The sequence below is a fragment of the Macrobrachium rosenbergii genome, chromosome 21, assembly GCF_040412425.1.
Source record: "Macrobrachium rosenbergii isolate ZJJX-2024 chromosome 21, ASM4041242v1, whole genome shotgun sequence".
NCBI lineage: Eukaryota > Metazoa > Arthropoda > Malacostraca > Decapoda > Palaemonidae > Macrobrachium > Macrobrachium rosenbergii.
In genome coordinates, this window is record NC_089761.1 from 18586608 (window position 1) to 18598356 (window position 11749).

At 37.8% G+C, this 11749-nt stretch overlaps 1 pseudogene; it reads right to left on the reverse strand.

Annotated features, from left to right (window-relative positions):
• Nucleotides 1-2454: 2454 nt before the first annotated feature.
• Nucleotides 2455-10520, reverse strand: LOC136849396 (dipeptidyl peptidase 1-like; annotated as a pseudogene).
• Between the last annotated feature and the right edge of the window lie 1229 nt (nucleotides 10521-11749).

Here is an 11749-nt window from a genome sequence, read left to right on the forward strand (position 1 = left end):
TGTATCTGCTGATGTATAAAATATATATTTAGATATATATTCCTATAACATTTTGTAAAAAGTTTATGGCTATTTTGGGTGATTGAGAAATTTTCTTTATGATCGGTAATTACCTTACATGGAGAAACATTCCTTGGAATTGGTAATTATCTCCATAGTTTACTTTATAATTTCTTTGAATTTGTTTCTTTTAATTTGTTTGTTTTAATTTAATTCCGGTTTGTTCAATTAATGTTTGAGGCTTTATTTTCCCTAAATCACAGTAAATAAAATTGTGCTAATTAACTGACCTCAGCCTTCGTTGTGCAAACCAAAGTAAAGAGGAGTTAAAGATAACTACTAACTACCTAATTTTCTGAATATTCCGAGCCAAACAACTCTACAAAGTAACCTCGAAGTCACTGTTGGAAGGGAAAAGCAGTCCAACACCAACCGTCAAGGAGTGATTACTCTCCCTCACCTCACCTTACCTTTGGATATTTTATGGATTTATATTCTTCGTCGTAGTGCTGGACATTTTTTCGGGACTCTACAACGATGGGACTCATTGTGTTCAGTGCTATGAATATGTGTTCAGTGCTATGAATACTAAGTGTAGCACCATGAAGAATTAAGTTAACTCTGCACCTCGTCTGATGAATGTGGAGGCGACCTCAGTGATGGCTATGGAATTATCATATCCATTCTCTATTTCATCCTATGAAGTCACTATAAGGTGGGTCATTGTATTGATTGGCACAATAGTAGTGGCATTTCTTGGTGACTTTATCATCCTCAAGTCAAAAATAAAATAAAGCCTTGAACACAGTAATTGAAAATCGCTCGTGAAACTAGGTTTGTTTATAGGCTACTCTAATTAAAATTATCAATTGTCGACCATAAATTGCTTGTTTATTGAAATTCGGCCTTTTAACATATATTCTAAGTGATGCCTTCATCACATATATTTAATTTGTTAATTAGGTCAAAATATGATTAAAATTGTTGGCTTTTGATTTGCAATTTTAGAAATTAATATTAAATTGAGATTAGTTTTGGAGGTGAATTTAATTTGTTGATTTGCCTTTATAGCCTATATTGGGAACAAAATTTTAGTGTAGTCAAAAATTATATTCCTATTTCATTTAAACAATTCTTTACTAATTCTGGTTTCCAATTTGAATTGGGTGGTTATAGATTTATCTATCTTTTAGGACTGGCTCAAGGTGGAGTGGAAAGCTTGGGACAGGAGTATATCTGCCAATGCTTCTAGGTTTGCTGACCAGAAGCAGTCACTACTCCAAGTGAACTAGCATCAACTGACAACCAACTACATATTATAAATTTCTCAAAATGATCTAGAATCTACAGATGTTAGTTTCTGTATTGCAAATAAATATTTTTTATAACACGGTCGTTTGTTCTAAGTGATTTTTTCTGCTCAGCTGAGGTTATTTTGTTTGTGAATGCCACGAATTTTCCTTTTTTTTTTTCAATATTTGTCACAACTGATCAAGTCTGCGTCTTGTATCTCGACGAGTATAGACTTATACATATTTTCTGATCGCTTTCCCCTGCGTTAATTATAACGTCTTTTTCCTCATTTTCTTTCCACCTCCCGCTAACCCTTCTTTATGCCTTAGTTTTTTTTTTTTACAATATTTGATGAGAAATTTAAACCGTTACTCATTCGGGAGCGTCATTTTATTCTTCACTTTCCCTTTTGTCCTATTGAAATTATCCCTCTCTGCTCTTTTCATATCTCAGTATGAGGTCACTGGACTAATCACCACGACTTCTGCTTATTTTTCATCTGCTGATAGAGTTAAAAGTGATGATGATAATCATTACAGTGATAATGATAATGATTATACAGAGTAAGCAAAAATTTATATGACAGTCCATAGATTTGTAAAGAAATCTTTCACTAAAGGCCCATTTGTGATAAGAGGAAAATTGGAGAAAAACAATTAGGGAATGAATACAGATGAACTGACAAAGAATAAACCTGCGTCATTGCGATAGTAGAGGGCAGAAATAAGATTTTTAATGCACTTTGAGATAAATAGTTAAATTTCCAGTTTTTGTTAATTTTCATTTATTTTTTTTTTTTTACTGTGATGGGCTGGTAAGTTCTAAAAACCTAATATCTAACTTCGAGCCATTTTTTTTATATAATTATCTCTTAGATGATCAGGGCTCAAGGAATAATTTTTATTTTCAGTTTAACAGCAATGTGAAATTTAGCTCAAGGGATAAAACTATACTATTGAGAGTCACGATTAAGACAATTTTGTATTTACCACAGAGCTACATTTAGACTTAGTCTGATATGAGTAGTGTCTGCTTTAAGATTAATTAGGAGTTAAAAACAACGGCGTTATATCACATTGCATTTAGAAATTTATTATTATATGAGTTGAGGGCCTACAAGATTAATGTGGACGTGTCTTTCAATCCTTCATCGTTTTCGTGCTACGGAATAACAGTTGCAGAAACTCCGCAGGATTCAATGGCGTTTTCGTCGACTCCTCTCTTGACCTTGAAGTAACCTTGTTCGCCCCAATTATCTCCCCAGGAGTTCTTCAGGATCCAGTACTTTTCCCCCGTCGTATCATCGACGCCATATCCCACGCAAAGGACTGCATGGTTAGCATACTAGGGAACAAAACGTGTATTAATGCATGAACAAGTGTAAGCAGATGTTAACTAAAAGTTCATCAAGGGATATTCTCGTTGTTATCATTAACGATGTGCGTCCATTCATACGTGAAAAGTAAAGAAATTGCCTATAACCTGCTGACTCAACTGCGCATGCGTAAGAAATTAAAAAAAACACTAGAGCCAACAGAACAGAAGTAAAATGCAACCGAATTTAATATCAAAGAAATAAAAGAAGCTAAGTAATCAGCTGAGGATGTCCCTCTCTCTGATACTTGTCATTCTGAACCTGTTCTTACAAAATTTGCATTTCGCTCCAGGGATGTTAAGAAAATTCTGGATACTCTTTTGACAGCTGGGGTGGTGAAGATCCCGATGGTTTCTTCCCCGTATTTAAAAAAAAAAGTTTCTAGTGTGTTGTCTCCCAAGATTAGTAGTTTCTATAGATTTTTATGACGACGTAGTATCTTTGTGGATGAGCGCAAGCTTAGTAATAAAGTGCCTGTTCCAAAGAATGGCATATCTGCAGACTGCAGTAACTACAGGCCAATTTCTATTCTCCCTGTGCTCTCCAAAGTTGCTGTAAAACTTAGTTTTAAACCACTATATAAGTACGTGAAATCTAAAGGATTGTTAGCTGATAGTCAATATACATATAGACACAGTTAGGCACCTGCGATGCTCTTTTAGATTTGACATGCCATATGCAAGTGAACCTTGATAAGGGTTTTGAGTGCAGAGTAATTCAGATAGATTTTAGTGCTACTTTCGATTTAGTAAATCACAAAGCACTTATAAACATCAGAATCTTGGAGTGGGTGGATATGTTTTTGGATTGCTTCAAGATTTCCTTACAGGTAGGCAGCAACGAACCAAGACCTATTGTGTCTGGAGTTCTACAGGGTAGTATTATCTTGGTTCACTGTTACCTTTAGTGTATACATGTGATATTGTTGTTGGCCTGGAGAACAAGACTGTTCAGCATGACGATGATGCAACACTTGTGAGTGTAGTAAATTCTCCACTTATGAGAAATGCAGCTGCCATCCGCCTCACTCGGGACATGCACGAGATCAGCGAATGGTTGTAGACTGTAGTCAGTGGTATGGAGGCTGAACTCCAGTAAATAAAAACTTTTTTGTTAACTGATCTCGTACAGATTTTCCACCCCATCCTCCCCTTCAGGTGGAGGGACTGTTGAATGAGTCTGAAGCTTTAACTATTTTAGGTGTAACTATTGAACACATCTTACTTTTGAGAAACACCTAATGAAAGTTTTTGCAAAAGCTGCACGAAAGTTCGGTATTGTTCGTAAGGCTTCATATATTTATAACAGTGATAAAATCAGTGCAACCTGTTTCAGGTCATTTGTCCTTCCTTTACTAGAATACTGGTCTCCGGTGTGGATGTCTGTTTCTGCCAGAGATTTATCTCTTGTAGACTAGAGTGGTTCGTGGTGGTAGGTTTCTGTTTCCTGTTAGCAGAAGTTATGACTTGGACCACCGACGGATGGTCTCTTGTTTGTCAATTTTTCATAAGTTGTATTTTAACAGTGATCTGTCACATTCACAATTGATCCCTGATCCCCTTTATTTGCCGAGAGCAACCAGATTCGCTGAACAGCAGCACCAATATGCAGTAAATGTGCCTCGCTGCCGAACTCAGTTCCAGAGGTCCATTAATCCTCACACCGTTGGACTGTTGAACAGCCTCCCAGAGGATGCATTACTACCCTGATACAATTCAACCTGCATTTTAATATTTTACATACATTTTTATTTATTTATTAATTTGTTATTTTATTTGATATTCTAATAACTTTCTATATTTTCCATTACCTTCTGTTACTTCTTTCGAATGAACACCATATTCATTGGAAACGTGAATTTCAAGTCAGCGGCCCCCGTGAGCTTGTTCCATATGAATAGGGTTCATCTTCTGAATAATAATAATAATAATAATAATAAATGAGATAGACATGTAGATGCATAAGCGTGAAATCAATCGTAGAAGCAACACTAAGATAAGAGAGAGAGATATTACCAATACCTCGAATGGATCATATTTGCTATCGAGTCCAGTGTTATGGTAGATCCCGCCGCCGTAATACAAGAGATCCCAGGACATCAAGATGGCCACCCCGATGGGTCCGTTCTCCACCAATTCTTGCATCATATTGGCCTCGTTCGATGCGCCGAAATACCCTCCTATGAATTCGTACTTGCTTACGTACGTTCGAGGGCACGTCATGTCTGTGTCGCACGGCTCGTCCTGCGTTGGGACCATGTTGAAATGACAGGAATGCACGTGGGGAAGATTAAACTTTAGAAACACTTATTCCTTTAAACGCCTTTGATTTTTACACCGAACAGGTGCTAAAGAAAGACTTCCAAATAAAGACTTGAGGCCACCACTAACGTTCAGTTAGACCTGCGCAGTTATGCCTGCACAGTCGGCCTGTGCGGGCAAAACTGAACCCACTAAAATTCAGTTTTGCCTGCAACTGAACGTTAGTGGGGTTCAGTTTGCACCTGCACAGGCCGACCTTTAGGCATAACCGCCCAGCTATACCTGAGCGTTAGTGGCGGCCTTAAGGGTTAAATGCTGTAAAGTGGACACATTTTATGCATAAATACTATATCCCTACATCTTGAGGATACAAGCTGATACTTTCTATCAAGAACTGTTCAGGGAACCAGAATCTGGGCTGCAGTGATTCGTTACCTCTTCAGCATAAGGATTGCACTCTTCTGCCACCACTCCTTGCTCCATGGAGTGACGACCCGCCGTCAAGAAGTTATAGCCTCCTCCACACCCTTGGGCCAGATTGGTGCATGTCATGGCATCCTGGAATCACAGGAAGCCATTCGAATACGGGTTTCAAACATACAGAATAAATCATACAGATTCATTTGACAGTGCGAACAGCTTGCATTACAAGACACTGCTACGAGTTCAAAAATATGTATAAAATGTTTTTTTTTTCTTATATCTACTGGCTGTCTAACTCCAGAGAGTGCTGTACACTTCACCGCTGTTTCTAACAAGTAAACTGAAGCCGATCTATCAGTGAGGAATTTGAGACACCAAATAATGAGATGTTGCTGACACTTCCCCGCAGTGTAAAACGCCTTAGATATAAGAATCATATGACTACGTACACATTTATTCATTTAGTATATTTATTTATTTTTGTATTTCATTGATATCTTACTTGTGGAGAAAATATATCTTGCCGCTGGTTCTTCGTGACGATCCTCAGACGGGATTCCAGGATCGCCATAGAGGCGAAAGAATAACACGACCCGCAGAAGCCTTGGTCCCTGACCGGAGACACGTAATCGACGCCCTGGACATCTCGCCAGTCGAAATTTCTCGGCAGATTCTCGATGAGGGCTCTCTGCTCGTCGGTGACGGGAGCCGCCTTCGCTCGAAGGTTGAGTTTCGATGCTACGTTGGATTTGCCCCCGGCTCGGTAAAACATTTGTTGCATAGTGTAACTGGAAGGATACAGAGGTACGAGGTTAACTTTCGTGTAACTGACTACTGCAATAGACAGTTATTTTTATTTTTGTTATATCATTCAGTTTTGTTTCTTTTAGTTTTCTGTAAAAGAAAACCATTGAGATGGCTGTTTACCTGTCAGTCTGCCCTCAGATCTTAAAAACTACTCAGGCTAGAGGGCTGCAAATTGGTGTGTTGATCATTTACCCTCCAGTCATCAAACATACCAAGTTGCATCCCTCTAGCCTCAGCAGTTTTTATTTTTCTAAGTTTAAAATTAGTCATGATCGTGCGTCTGGCACCGCTACAGCTGCCAGCGACACAGGCCACCACCGGGCTGTGGCTGAAGTTTCATGGGCCGTGGCTGAGAGTTTCATGGGCCGTGGCTGACAGTTTCACACAGCATTATACGCTGTACAGAAAACTCTATTGCGCAGAAGAAACTTCGGCATATTTTTACTTGCTTTCTTTTGCTGGCGGTAAATATTCGCAGCCGATACCATTATAACCTATGGTGTGTACCGAGCAGACTGTCACGATTGGCTTCAATGAGCAGATATTTACCAGCAGCTTGAAAAACAGATCTTTTATATAACGTCCGCTTCATTGCTAATCTATGATGTGATTAAACGTTCGAGTATTCAAAAAATGCATCAGTCTTGATTCATGTCTTCTTCGGAAATAAAACGTGAATATTTTGTTTGACTGATGACTTTGTAATGTGCAGTTTCACAATTATGCCGTGAGGAGGAAGGAGACGACAACTTAAAGAATGACGTATAAACTAAATCACCTAAGACCAAACCAATTTGGAGGAGAAAACAGACTAAGTAAATTATAGCCTATACATACATATACAGATATGTATGTGTGGGTGAGCGCATACCTTACATATGTATGTTTAGAAAGATATATATATATATATATATATATATATATATATATATATATATATATATATATATATATATATGTGTGTGTGTGTGTGTGTGTGTGTGTGACAAAATTGGCGACATCCCAGGTTTTTAAACAAAAAAAGATGAAAATTATTATAAGCATCTAGTAGACAAACAAGGAAAAAAAGGTTAACGCTAATAATGGAAAAGGAAAAGTATAAAATAAAAACTTAAAGCCAGTCAAGTGTGAGAACCAGAAAAGTGAAGAATAATTAAGTCAGAGAATAGGAACAGCCGAAAGCGGAAAATTCAAAATTGAGAATAATAGCTTTCCATGACTTGAAGCTTAGATAGGAGGGTATAGGGTGTATAGTAAAGACTAGAAAAATCTGGAAAGAAGACATAAAATAGATTTTATTTTTCCTTACTCTCGTATTCTGGATAAGGCCTCGCCCACCAAGACTTCTGGGCGCTATTGATCCTTTGATCAGTTTATGATCGTTCGTGAACCTCGTTCTCGGAAAATCGAGGCGCTGCTCGTGGCTGTGATGTTTGCCTTCGGGGTACCTGGTTGTAAAACGAATAATTTTTTCTCACTCTCCTCTCTCTCTCTCTCTCTCTCTCTCACTTTACTCACTCTCTCTCTCTCTCTCTCTGGCAGGCACAGACGAGGTAATCCACCAACCCCAGTGAGTGGGTAACGTCAATCACAGATAAATCTTTCGCTTTTGAATTATGTTTCATTGTTCAGCCCTCCTCTCTCTCTCTCTCTCTCTCTCTCTCTCTCTCTCTCTCTCTTCTCTCTCTCTCTGTCCTGAATTATTTTACTTCTCTGTCCTTTCTTACAATAAAAATAATGCCATTCATCAAAGTATTAAATCGGTAGTATATCTTCGTTTCTACCAAATTTTTACAGTCATTTGAATGAAACAACCCAAATACTTGTAAACAATTATCTGTGATGTGATCCATATAGACTTTGTTACCTCAGTCATCCTCTTGCTACCGTGGTGTTAACATCTGCTTCAGAAAAGTAACTTCTGAACCCATGGAAAATAAATTTTGAGATGAGAGCTAACATCAAGTCCCTGACCAAGCTTGATTGAAACCAGGAAAAATTATTGAAGCTTTGCAACAAGTTTATGGAGATTCTTCTCCATCTAAATCCAGTTGTTTATGATTGGATAAAGGGATTTAAGGATGGTCAGGAGGACCTCAAAGACAACCCAAGAGAGGGAAGACCATCGACTGCAAAAAATGAAAGAATTGTGGCTTTGATTTTTTTAGAATCTAGTGGATGAAGATCGTCGGATTACTATCGATATGATAGCTAATGAAACTGGGATCTCCATGGTTCCGCATTTTCAATTTTAAATGAAAATCTTGGTTTAGTAAACTTTCAGCACGTTGGGTCCCAAGCGTTGCGCGAAGACCAACTGCATCAAAAAGCTGAAGACTTTCTTTGCAGTTTTAACGAAGATTGAATCAAATGAATCAGAGTTTTTGACCAGATTGTTACTGGAGATGAAACTTGGATCCATCAATATGACCCAGAAAGTAAAATTCAATCAAAGCAATGGTTACCAAGAGGTTCAGCTGCCACCAGTGAAGTTCAAAGTGGCGAGATCTGCCCCAGAAGGTTATGGCAACAGTGTTTGGGACTCCCAAAGGAGTGATTTTGATTGATTTCTTGAATACAAAAACAATCACCGGAACTACAAAGGTGTTTTGCAAAACTGAAGACTGCATTGGCTAAAAACGTCGAGAAAGTTGCACCGCGAATTTTGTTCCATCATGATAACGCTCCAGCACATTCATCAAGGGTTGCAGAGAAGTCCTACGGAAATTTAGGTGGGAACTCTTCCATCCTCCTTATAGTCCTGATCTTGCTCCTTGAGATTTCCTGTTCCAAACCTCTGAACACTTAAGAGGGAGTCCGGTTTGAATCTTTGATGCTGCTAAACATGCAGTTTCAAACATAGTTTAATAGAAAGGCCCCAAATTTCTACAAAGAAGGGTTGCAGAGAGGTGGAAACAGCGCCTTGAAAAGTGTATATAGAGTTAGATGGTAGATATGTAGAAAATGATGTTTGAATTTCCTTAAATAAAAGAGTATATTGAATTTTTTTTCCTGAACTTTTGACTTACCCTCATAGTAGATTTTTCTACTACTTTTCATCAAAACTATTTATAGTATAATTTTACCGTATAGTTATTTATATTATATAACATTTTCTTTCTAATTTTTACTGTAGTTATACTTTATGTTGTATGTAACATGAATCATTTTTTTCAGGTGAATTTGTACGTGAATAAATATTCCAGTATCAGGTGTTACCATGTGCATTAATAATCCAATTTTCAGTTAGAAGTAAGTCAACACACCATTGCTGAAGCCTATCGATAACAAGTCATTCAGTGAAATTTCACTAAACCGAATCGCCGAATATTACTTTTTGATAAACAAAAGAACAAGAGGATCCACTACAAACCGGCGTGTTTTCCTTCCATAAAAGCAGGACCAGTTCCTGACTGTCTCGTCTGGCCCAACCGTTAAAGGTGCGGCCGCAGTGAGAGACGGTCTCCGGAGGTTCTCCGTCGTAGAAGAAATAGGCGTAGTAAGACCTTCCGTTGATGTTCACCTGTCGGGGAGTAAAGCGACTTAATATGAGTGCAGAAGGAAATACGTAATGAGACGTTTAAATTCGGTACATTGTTGTCAGCACATTTTGTAGAGTAATAACGTTTCACTCGCACCCGGGAACTGAACTACAGCTCAGGATGTGACGCAGATGTAAGGGCAATCGTCAATTAATATTCCCCCCTGTAATGTTCATGACCTAGAATACTAATTCTTTATTTTGCAGATAGAATTATTGTTGTTGCTGCTGTTGTTTGTGCTTGATAAATACACACCTCAAAGCCTTCTGCGACCATCATCGTCCAAGTTCCGTGATTCCCGAACGCGTCGACCCAGTGTTCGGATACTCGAGTGTAAGCGTCTGGTTGTGAATCGCATCTTGAAAGCCATCGCAGTTTAGTGTGGTTCCCCCGTGCGGTGTCCTCGTAGAAGGTCCACGTGCCCCTGATGTCCTCGTAGAGGCAGAAGACCGGGATGTCGGCTGAGGCCCAAGAGAGGCAAGTCAGCAGAGGAGGGTCACCTGGGAATGGGAGGAACTCAGGATTGCTTTCTGTTCTCCTTTGTAATACATTGTAGTCAAAATTCGTCACGAAAAATTGAAAGTACCAGTATTGATCTAATTTCATAAATTTGAAAATGTAACGGTGCAACAAAGCTGCCTAGGTAGTGGAATGGAATGGAATATAAGATTTAGACCCAAGGCCAGGCTCTGGGACCTAAGAGGTTATTCAGCGCTGATGGGGGAAATTGAGAGTAGAAAGGTTTTAACGGTGTGAAAGGAGGAAATCCTCGCAGTTGCTCTGTACGACAATCGTTAGGAGAGGTTGAAAAGTAAGATGGAAGAAAGAGAATATGAACGGGGGTATAGTAAAAGGAATGAAAGGGGTTGCAGGTAGGGGCAAAAGAGACGCTGCAAAGGACCTCAAGTACATGCCTGCATGCATTCCACCGCGTGAGGTACATGACGGCACTACCTCCCTATACCGCAGCCTGGGTAGTAGTCCCCATTGAAAAGACTAGAGAGAGATGAAAGATATTTCACAATGAAAGTAGTACATCAGAAAGACGATAATAACAGAAATTGATTCACCTTCCATCGGTGCCTCACGCAAATGAATTTACCTTATATCGGTGCATCCTTGACAAAAATCGATTACCCATCTAGTTCCAAGAAATCAAATTCAGATCCAGCGACACCCGTGTAATTTCTATTCATCTGTGAACAAAACGATTCAAGCCATTAACGGCAGAAACAATTTTGTTATTCACACAGAATTTTACAATGAACATTTTGAAATGATTATCTTTAATGATTGGTATATCACCCAACCAATAGCTTATTGCATGTACTTTTTCTTTGATATTGAAAAGACTAGTTTCTATCACTTATGAGCCAGATTAAGATTTGAGTCACTTATGTCGAAAGAATGAGAACTCTTATACAGTAATTATGGGTAATAATATGTCTTCATGTCATAATTTAGGCAACAATGTACAATGAACCACTGGGGAACGAAATATGCGGATGTTTTTGCCCACAATATCTCGATAAATAAGAAATTTTAAGAATGACTCTTTAAGATAGCACGTATAGACATACACATACATTATTTATATATATATATATATATATATATATATATATATATATATATATATATATATATATATATATATATATATATATACATACATATATATATACACATACATATATATATATATATATATACATACACATACATATATATATATACATATATATATATATATATATATATATATATATATATATATACAGTATATAGCAGTAGACAGTATCGATCCACCTGCCCTTATTTTACTTGTGGCCTTTGCTTTTGTAACAATTCTCTCTCTCTCTCTCTCTCTCTCTCTCTCTCTCTCTCTCTCTCTCTCTCTCTCTCTCTCTCTCTCACTGTTCAGCACTTCTCGTACATGTCAACTTTCTAAGCCTCATAATGCGCACACACATGTGTATGTATGTATATATATATATATATATATATATATATATATATATATATATATATATATATATATATATATA